Source organism: Pseudophryne corroboree, chromosome 5 (assembly GCF_028390025.1).
Source record: "Pseudophryne corroboree isolate aPseCor3 chromosome 5, aPseCor3.hap2, whole genome shotgun sequence".
Taxonomy (NCBI): domain Eukaryota; kingdom Metazoa; phylum Chordata; class Amphibia; order Anura; family Myobatrachidae; genus Pseudophryne; species Pseudophryne corroboree.
In genome coordinates, this window is record NC_086448.1 from 441,466,348 (window position 1) to 441,477,522 (window position 11,175).

The window sequence follows — 11,175 nt, forward strand, 5'->3', positions numbered from 1 at the left end:
TTTTACTAGGAAAGTGGGCGGCTTCCTGGGTCCTCTCTGCTTTACAACTTTGCCAAGCGGCTACTTGGTCAGGGTCAAACACATTTGCTAAATTTTATAAGTTTGACACTTTGGCCGATGAGGACCTCAAGTTTGGTCAATCGGTGCTGCAGGGACATCCTCACTCTCCCGCCCGTACTGGAGCTTTGGTATAACCCCATAGTACTGAAGTGGACCCCAGCATCCTCTAGGACTTATGAGAAAATAGGATTTTAATACCTACCGGTAAATCCTTTTCTCCTAGTCCGTAGAGGATGCTGGACACCCGACCCCAGTGCATACTTTACCTGCAGTTTGTTCATTATAGTTACACAAGTTGTGTTACATTTGTTTTCAGCATGTTGCTGCAAATGGTTCATGCCTGTTGGCGTGTGTTATGTTGAATGCCATGTTGTGCGGCATGGTTGAGGTGTGAGCTGGTATCAATCTCACCATTAGTTTAAAAGTAAATTCTTTCCTCAAAATGTCCGTCTCCCTGGGCACAGTTCCTATAACTGAGGTCTGGAGGGAGGGGCATAGAGGGAGGAGCCAGTTCACACCCTTTGAAAAGTCTTAAAGTGCCCATGGCTCCTGCTGAACCATCTGTACCCCATGGTACTGAAGTGGACCCCAGCATCCTCTACGGACTAGGAGAAAAGGATTTACCGGTAGGTATTAAAATCCTATTTTCTCTGACGTCCTAAGTGGATGCTGGGGACTCCGTCAGGACCATGGGGATTAGCGGCTCCGCAGGAGACAGGGCACAAAACTAAAGCTTTAGGATCAGGTGGTGTGTACTGGCTCCTCCCCCTATGACCCTCCTCCAAGCCTCAGTTAGGTTTTTGTGCCCGTCCGAGCAGGGTGCAATCTAGGTGGCTCTCTTAAGGAGCTGCTTAGAAAAAGTTTTTAGGTTTATTATTTTCAGTGAGTCCTGCTGGCAACAGGCTCACTGCATCGAGGGACTTAGGGGAGAGAAGTTCAACTCACCTGCGTGCAGGATGGATTGGCTTCTTAGGCTACTGGACACCATTAGCTCCAGAGGGAGTCGGAACACAGGTCTCACCCTGGGGTTCGTCCCGGAGCCGCGCCGCCGACCCCCCTTGCAGATGCTGAAGATTGAAGGTCCAGAAACCGGCGGCAGAAGGCTCTTCAGTCTTCTTGAAGGTAGCGCACAGCACTGCAGCTGTGCGCCATTGTTTGTCACACACTTCTCACCAACGGTCACGGAGGGTGCAGGGCGCTGCTGGGGGCGCCCTGGGCAGCAATGTAAATACCTTTTATGGCTAAAAAATACATCACATATAGCCCTTGAGGCTATATGGATGTATTTAACCCCTGCCAGATATTACAAACTACGGGAGAAAAGCCCGCCGGAATAGGGGGCGGGGCTTATTCTCCTCAGCACACAGCGCCATTTTCCTGCTCAGCTCCGCTGTGAGGAAGGCTCCCAGGACTCTCCCCTGCACTGCACTACAGAAACAGGGTAAAACAGAGATGGGGGGCACTTTTTATGGCGATATTTTATATATTTAAGCTGCTATAAGGATACAACACTTATATAAGGTTGTTCCCATATATATTATAGCGCTTGGGTGTGTGCTGGCAAACTCTCCCTCTGTCTCCCCAAAGGGCTAGTGGGGTCCTGTCTTCGATAAGAGCATTCCCTGTGTGTCTGCTGTGTGTCGGTACGTGTGTGTCGACATGTATGAGGACGATGTTGGTGTGGAGGCAGAGCAATTGCCGGTAATGGTGATGTCACCCCCCAGGGAGTCGACACCGGAATGGATGGCTTTGTTTATGGAATTACGTGATAATGTCAGCACATTACAAAAATCAGTTGACGACATGAGACGGCCGGAAAACCAGTTGGTACCTGCCCAGGCGTCTCAGACACCGTCAGGGGCTGTAAAACGCCCTTTACCTCAGTCGGTCGACACAGACCCAGACACGGACACTGAATCTAGTGTCGACGGTGAAGAAACAAACGTATTTTCAAGTAGAGCCACACGTTATATGATCACGGCAATGAAGGAGGCTTTGCATATCTCTGATACTGCAAGTACCACAAAAAGGGGTATTATGTGGGGGGTGAAAAAACTACCTGTAGTTTTTCCTGAATCAGAGGAATTGAATGATGTATGTGATGAAGCGTGGGTTAACCCAGATAGAAAAGTGCTAATTTCAAAAAAGTTATTGGCATTATACCCTTTCCCGCCAGAGGTTAGGGCGCGCTGGGAAACACCCCCTAGGGTGGATAAGGCGCTCACACGCTTATCAAAACAAGTGGCGTTACCGTCTCCTGATACGGCCGCCCTCAAGGATCCAGCTGATAGGAGGCTGGAAACTACCCTAAAGAGTATATACACACATACTGGTGTTATACTGCGACCAGCCATCGCCTCAGCCTGGATGTGCAGTGCTGGGGTGGTCTGGTCGGATTCCCTGACTGTAAATATTGATACCCTGGATAGGGACAGTATTTTATTGACTATAGAGCAATTAAAGGATGCTTTTCTTTATATGCGAGATGCTCAGAGGGATATTTGCACTCTGGCATCGAGAGTAAGTGCGATGTCCATATCTGCCAGAAGTTGTTTATGGACACGACAGTGGTCAGGTGATGCGGATTCCAAACGACATGGAAGTATTGCCGTATAAAGGGGAAGAATTATTTGGCGTAGGTCTATCGGATCTGGTGGCCACGGCAACTGCCGGAAAATCCACCTTTTTACCTCAGACCCCCTCCCAACAGAAAAAGACACCGTCTTTTCAGCCGCACTCCTTTCGGTCCTATAAGAACAAGAGGGCAAAAGGAAAGTCATATCTGCCCCGGGGCAGAGGAAGGGGTAAGAGAGGGCAGCAAGCAGCCCCTGCCCAGGAACAGAAGCCCTCCCAGGGTTCTGCAAAGCCCTCAGCATGACGCTGGGGCTGTACAAGCGGACTCAGGAGCGGTGGGGGGTCGACTCAGGAATTTCAGCGCACAGTGGGCTTGCTCACAGGTGGACCCTTGGATCCTGCAGGTAGTATCTCAGGGTTACAGGTTGGAATTCGAGAAGTCTCCCCCTCGCCGGTTCCTAAAGTCTGCTTTGCCAACGTCTCCCTCAGACAGGGCGACGGTATTGGAAGCCATTCACAAGCTGTTTTCTCAGCAGGTGATAGTCAAGGTACCCCTCCTACAACAGGGAAAGGGGTATTACTCCACGCTATTTGTGGTACCGAAGCCGGACGGCTCGGTAAGACCTATTCTAAATCTGAAATCTTTGAACCTGTACATACAAAAATTCAAGTTCAAGATGGAATCACTCAGAGCAGTGATAGCGAATCTGGAAGAAGGGGACTTTATGGTGTCCCTGGACATAAAGGATGCTTACCTGCATGTCCCAATTTGCCCTTCACATCAAGGGTACCTCAGGTTCGTGGTGCAAAACTGTCATTATCAGTTTCAGACGCTGCCGTTTGGATTGTCCACGGCACCTCGGGTCTTTACCAAGGTAATGGCCGAAATGATGATTCTTCTGCGAAGAAGAGGCGTATTAATTATCCCTTACTTGGACGATCTCCTGATAAGGGCAAGGTCCAGAGAACAGCTGGAGGACGGAGTAGCACTAACCCAAGTAGTGCTGCAACAACACGGGTGGATTCTGAATTTTCCAAAATCTCAGTTGACCCCGACAACACGTCTGCTGTTCCTGGGAATGATTCTGGACACGGTTCAGAAAAAGGTGTTTCTTCCGGAGGAGAAAGCCAAGGAGTTATCCGAACTTGTCAGGAACCTCCTAAAACCAGGAAAAGTGTCTGTGCATCAATGCACAAGAGTCCTGGGAAAGATGGTGGCTTCTTACGAAGCAATTCCATTCGGCAGATTCCACGCACGAACTTTTCAGTGGGATCTGCTGGACAAATGGTCCGGATCGCATCTGCAGATGCATCAGCGGATAACCTTATCGCCACGGACAAGGGTGTCTCTTCTGTGGTGGTTGCAGAGTGCTCATCTGTTAGAGGGCCGCAGATTCGGCATACAGGACTGGGTCCTGGTGACCACGGATGCCAGTCTGAGAGGCTGGGGAGCGGTCACACAGGGAAGAAACTTCCAGGGAGTATGGTCAAGCCTGGAGATGTCTCTTCATATAAATATACTGTAGCTAAGAGCAATTTACAATGCTCTAAGCCTGGCAAAACACCTGCTTCAGGGTCAGCCGGTGTTGATCCAGTCGGACAACATCACGGCAGTCGCCCACGTAAACAGACAGGGCGGCACAAGAAGCAGGAGAGCAATGGCAGAAGCTGCAAGGATCCTTCGCTGGGCGGAAGATCATGTGATAGCACTGTCAGCAGTGTTCATTCCGGGAGTAGACAACTGGGAAGCAGACTTCCTCAGCAGACACGATCTACACCCGGGAGAGTGGGGACTTCATCCAGAAGTCTTCCACATGATTGTGAACCTTTGGGAAAAACCAAAGGTGGATATGATGGCGTCTCGCCTCAACAAAAAACTGGACAGGTATTGCGCCAGGTCAAGAGACCCTCAGGCAATAGCTGTGGACGCTCTGGTAACACCGTGGGTGTACCAGTCAGTGTATGTGTTTCCTCCTCTGCCTCTCATACCCAAAGTACTGAGAATTATACGGCAAAGGGGAGTAAGAACGATACTCGTGGCTCCGGATTGGCCAAGAAGAACTTGGTACCCGGAACTTCAGGAGATGCTCACGGAAAATCCGTGGCCTCTACCTCTAAGACGGGACCTGATTCAGCAGGGACCGTGTCTATTCCAAGACTTACCGCAGCTGCGTTTGACGGCATGGCGGTTGAACGCCGAATTCTAAAGGAAAAAGGCATTCCAGAAGAGGTCATTCCTACACTGGTTAAAGCCAGGAAGGAGGTGACTGCACAACATTATCACCGCATTTGGAGAAAATATGTTGCGTGGTGTGAGGCCAGGAAGGCCCCCACGGAAGAATTTCAACTGGGTCGATTCCTACATTTCCTGCAAACAGGATTGTCTATGGGCCTCAAATTGGGGTCCATTAAGGTTCAAATTTCGGCCCTGTCGATTTTCTTCCAGAAAGAATTGGCTTCAGTTCCTGAAGTCCAGACTTTTGTAAAAGGAGTACTACATATACAGCCCCCGGTTGTGCCCCCAGTGGCTCCGTGGGACCTGAATGTAGTTTTGGATTTTCTCAAATCCCATTGGTTTGAGCCACTCAAATCGGTGGATTTGAAATATCTTACATGGAAAGTAACCATGCTACTGGCCCTGGCTTCAGCCAGGAGAGTATCAGAATTGGCGGCTTTATCGTATAAGAGCCCATATCTGATTTTCCATTCGGACAGGGCAGAACTGCGGACGCGTCCTCAGTTTCTGCCTAAGGTGGTGTCAGCGTTTCACCTGAACCAGCCTATTGTGGTGCCTGCGGCTACTAGCGATTTGGAAGATTCCAAGTTGCTGGACGTTGTCAGGGCATTGAAAATATACATTTCAAGGACGGCTGGAGTCAGAAAATCTGACTCGCTGTTTATACTGTATGCACCCAACAAGCTGGGTGCTCCTGCTTCTAAGCAGACGATTGCTCGTTGGATTTGTAGCACAATTCAACTTGCACATTCTGTGGCAGGTCTGCCACAGCCTAAATCTGTCAAGGCCCATTCCACAAGGAAGGTGGGCTCATCCTGGGCGGCTGCCCGAGGGGTCTCGGCATTACAACTCTGCCGAGCAGCTACGTGGTCGGGGGAGAACACGTTTGTAAAATTCTACAAATTTGATACCCTGGCTAAAGAGGACCTGGAGTTCTCTCATTCGGTGCTGCAGAGTCATCCGCACTCTCCCGCCCGTTTGGGAGCTTTGGTATAATCCCCATGGTCCTGACGGAGTCCCCAGCATCCACTTAGGACGTCAGAGAAAATAAGATTTTACTTACCGATAAATCTATTTCTCGTAGTCCGTAGTGGATGCTGGGCGCCCATCCCAAGTGCGGATTGTCTGCAATACTTGTACATAGTTATTGTTACAAAAAAAAATCGGGTTGTTATTTGTTGTGAGCCGTCTGTTCAGAGGCTCCTACGTTTGTCATACTGTTAACTGGGTTCAGATCACAAGTTATACGGTGTGATTGGTGTGGCTGGTATGAGTCTTACCCGGGATTCAATATCCTTCCTTATTGTGTACGCTCGTCCGGGCACAGTATCCTAACTGAGGCTTGGAGGAGGGTCATAGGGGGAGGAGCCAGTACACACCACCTGATCCTAAAGCTTTAGTTTTGTGCCCTGTCTCCTGCGGAGCCGCTAATCCACATGGTCCTGACGGAGTCCCCAGCATCCACTACGGACTACGAGAAATAGATTTATCGGTAAGTAAAATCTTATTTTTAGTGCCTTTGATGCTGGCCGCATGATTTTGATGGGCAATGTGAAACATTCTTATTTTATATTTTAATCTGTTTTGAAATGTGGGAAGTGATAATACTTGCTCATGTGTGAGCAGTTTAGCCCTTGCATACGCAGATGACCCATATATTACACACGTATGTACAGTACATGTGTATTTGTATAGAAATAGATACAGTATATGTGTATACAGTAAGTGGCCAAATTAATGACCACTAGTCCATTTTATGCAAAGTAACTATTCCACAGATAATGCTGGTGTAAGATGACTGACTCTTTAGAAGAACAGAAAAGCAAAGGTATGTAGAGACTAATATAGTGCATCACTCATGAAATATAGGGTGATTAACACAATCTAACTTGCAGCAGTCTGAGCTTTAGCAAACTGGTTGTACTGGTGCATTGTTCAAGGGTGTCCATTATTAAAGTATTCTTTGAGAGGACCAGCAGACAAAAAAAAACCTGTACTGAGCGCAAGTCCTCTGGTTATAATCTGTTACTGGATGCTCAAGCGGAACAGAGTGGTCAGACTTGTGACTCACAGATGGACAACAGTGCATATAATGCCGGATAATCTGAATCGAGGACCAATTCATATGGTTTCTCAAAGAGCAGTGCTCTGCAAAATTACATTGTATGGGCTACAGAAGCAGAAGGCCTGTATATACACCATTGCGTATGACAATGATCTAAGATACATAAAACAAATCAATGTTTAGGTAGCCAATGTGTGTGTTTATATATCTACGCTGTAGGTCTGTATTTCGAAGCTGAGTAGCAGAGAATCGGCATATGATAATACTAAAGCCATATTAGAGATCAGGAGACGGCGGCAAACTGTTTATGGCCGCAGGTGATAAAAACTTAATGTGTATTAAATAACTGGCTGGATGGACAACATACATATCTGTCAAAATCACTTGTCTATTCGGAATCAAGCAGTAGAGAGTTCGCACATACCCTACTAAAAATACCCAACTTTCTTTTTCATCCATTGGGGGGTCACTGGAGTACTCTTGGAATATGGATGGGGCATTAGCATGGATAGGCACATTTAAATATTTATATTAGTAACCCTCCACCCCCTCCATACTTCCAAGGTACCTCAGTGTTTTTTCTGTGCCTCAGCCGGGAAGGCACACGTGGAGTGTTCTCCACACTTCTATTTTCTCCGGCATGGTCCACAGGATAACAATGGGATATGATGGAGCGACAGCGGATTGGCACCAAACAATGAAAAGCTTTCAGGCCTCCTCAGATGCAACAGGCCCGTCCATATATCCCTGTCCACTGGCTCAGGCAAATCAGTTTTTTTGTTTGGTGCTGCAGTAGCCAGACGATGGTCAGAGGGCTGCTATTCCTTTTAGCAGTCCTAAGCTTTCTTATGTTATTTTTTTAGTCTTACTAGTTTTTTGAGTGGTCTTTTCTAAACAGCGCTTATACTCCAACAACTCTCCGCAGGGCCGTGTCAACGCTTCCCCACGAGTACAGTGCTGTTTCGGCGGGCGTCTGTGTCTGATATACTAGCAGGTCCAGCGACTTTACCAGGCTGTGGCCGGAGCACAGAGAGAAGATAAGGCATCGATTCCGCTTAGTAGATGGAATACGGACACAGCCGCACCGTATTGGGAGGAGACTACCAAACAGTAGCTGAAGCGGCTGCCACCACGGGTGCACCAGCGCTAGGCCTTACGGATCTTAAGCACCAGGAATAGTATGAGGCCGCGATCCCTAGGGTTGATGTCAGCAGGGGGAGTTAGATGCTCTCCTGGTCGCACCTCCTCCCCGGTCATGACCAGTTTCCGCTGACTCTCCTGCCATGAACTGTTTCCTCGCTTCCGTCCCAGACGCTACCACGAGGGGCCTCGGTCGCAGCATAGGTCGCTACGTCTATGTTCACTAAGCGTTACTGCGAGGAGACCCGGTCGCAGCATTGGCGGCTGTGTTACAGGTGTGTCTATGTTCACTGGGTTCCCAGAGCAACAGTATACACTCAGCATTCGCTAATGTATTGATCGATCCTGAAAGCGAGGCGATGCCCCTGTATCCCACTCTACGGAGTACGGGCTATACAGCACTAAATTTCTATCTACTTTTCTCTAACGTCCTAGTGGATACTGGGGACTCCGTAAGGACCATGGGGAAAAGACGGGCTCCGCAGGAGACAGGGCACTTTAAGAAAGAATTTGGATTCTGGTGTGCTCTGGCTCCTCCCTCTATGTCCCGACCCCAGTTTGAATCTGCCCGGACGAGCTGGGTGCTGTTTAGTGAGCTCTCCTGAGCTTGCTATAAGAAAGTATTTTGTTAGGTTTTTTATTTTCAGGGAGATCTGCTGGCAATAGACTCCCTGCGTCGTGGGACTGAGGGGAGAGAAGCAGCCCTACTCTCTGCAGATAGGTCCTGCTTCTTAGGCTACTGGACACCATTAGCTCCAGAGGGATCGTACACAGGATCTCAGCCTTTGTCGTCCGATCCCGGCGCTGCGCCGCCGTCCCCCTCGCAGAGCCGGAAGACAGAAGCCGGGTGAAAGAAGCAAGAAGACTTCAAAATCGGCGGCAGAAGACTCCAGTCTTCACTGAGGTAGCGCACAGCACTGCAGCTGTGCGCCATTGCTCCCACACTACACCCACATACTTCGGTCACTGTAGGGTGCAGGGCGCAGGGGAGGTGCTGCTGGAAAGTCAAATTTTTTTCCATATGTTTCCTCACAACCTAAGAAAGCACCGTATTACCAAATGCAGTCCTTTCGATCACAAAAAGGCAAGAAAGTCCGAGGTGCGTCCTTTCTTGGCAGGAGCAGAGGAAGGTAGCTGCACAACACAGCTAGTTCCCAGGAACAGAAGTCCTCCCCGGCTTCCTCTAAATCCACTGCATGACGCTGGGGCTCCACAGGCGGAGCTAGGCCCGGTGGGGGCGCATCTCTGAAATTTCAGCCACAAGTGTGTTCACTCCCAAGTGGAACCCTGGGCAATAGAGATTGTGTCTCAGGGATACAAGCTGGAATTCGAAGAGATGCCCCCTCACAGATACCTCAAATCGTCCATTCCAGCTTCCCCCTTAGAGAGGGAAATAGTGTTAACTGCAATTCACAAATTGTATCTTCAGCAAGTCGTGGTCAAGGTTCCCCTCATTCAACAAGGAAAGGGTTATTATTCGACCATGTTTGTGGTACCGAAACCGGACGGTTCGGTCAGACCCATATTGAATTTAAAATCCCTGAACATATACCTGAAAAGGTTCAAGTTCAAGATGGAATCGCTACTTAACAGACGCTGGCAAGATGGCTGACTAAATGTAAAGATATAGGCAGGGGCTAATACTGTATTTGTTGTGTTTCAATCTTTATAGCGTTTAATGTACTTTTTATTCCTTCTGTTCCCATGTCTCTCTGGCTTGTGTCACTATTACTATTCTTACCCAGGTAAATACAGGTGTGCTGTGACCTGGCACCTAGTGCTGCCATGTTATGTTGTTGTAGGAGGATGCCAGTCTGGTAGGAGGTTATTACAGGTTATCATTGCTATGCCTATTGAGTCCATCCTGTGATCCTTATATGGTCACACAGGAAATACATTTGAGGACCAGGTAATGTCTCTTTGAAGCTTCTCCACAGGGGACAATCAGGACTTAATCCAATTCCCCTGTCATTGTCCCTTCTGTTTACTGTCCTCTGTTCCATCCTGGTTTCTGACAGACATCACGGAGCCTGACCCAGCATGTGGTCAGCAGGAGAAGGCCAGCTGTGGGAGGGAGTAGGGAAATACCTGAAGTGGGATACCACCAATCAGGAACCTGCGTCTCCTCCCCAGGTGAGCGCTGCATGATGGGCATTTGGAAGGTTTTAAAAGAGGTGGCGCAGGTCAATTCCGGATGTTAGTTGCAGGACTTTGGCTAAGGGGTGATTCTCTGCCAGGGTACCTTGTGGAACGCATCAACAGTGCTGTGTGGACTTATATGTACTTACTACTGCATGGACTAATCTGCTATCACTGCTGTGTGGACTCAGTGATAGTTCTGCTGTATGGACTTGTTTATCTGGAACTTCTGCACGGAATTGCTGTGGACCTAAATCCTCTACTGGGACTTACTATCTGGACTGCTACCTGTATACTGTTTCTGGGCTATATTTACGTCTGTTTCCTGTGAATTATCTGTTCCTGTGTGCTGTGAGAAATAAACCATAACTTTGGTTTCATCGGCTCTGTGTCTGAGTGATTAGAAGAACCCCCCGTATCTTCACATTTGGCGGCAGCGGTGGGATCATTCAGACACCAAACAATGACCGCAGGAAGCGTGAAGGCCCAGCAGAGAACAGAGGAACAGGCCATATGTAATGCAAGAGGATCTGCAGTGAGGTGGTAACAAGTGAGCAGGTGTCGGTCCTGTGCAAAATAAAATGTTTCCAAGGAAAGAAAATGAACGCCTCAAGTCTCCCAGGGCAGTGGAGCTCGTGGATGGAGGTGTGTCGGTGTATCGGCAGGCTGGAAAGCCGGATATGTTATTGAGTGCTATAAAGATGCAGTACATTTGGGAGTACTGGAATGAAGCTAGGCGGATGATCAGTGGCTGGAGAGTATCCAGCATACAGGACAAGTTGTGTTACCTGGGGGATGCATTCCTGCACTGTGGCTGGGGAGGAGGTTATCCAGGAGGAGGTGTGCGCAGAAGGAGCTGCAGGCGAGATACTGGCTTTTGAGGGGGGGAGCGCTGGCACAGGACCAGCCTGTGCTGGTGACTCCCCTGCAGCCACCAGCTGAATTGTTTCTGATGAAGGGT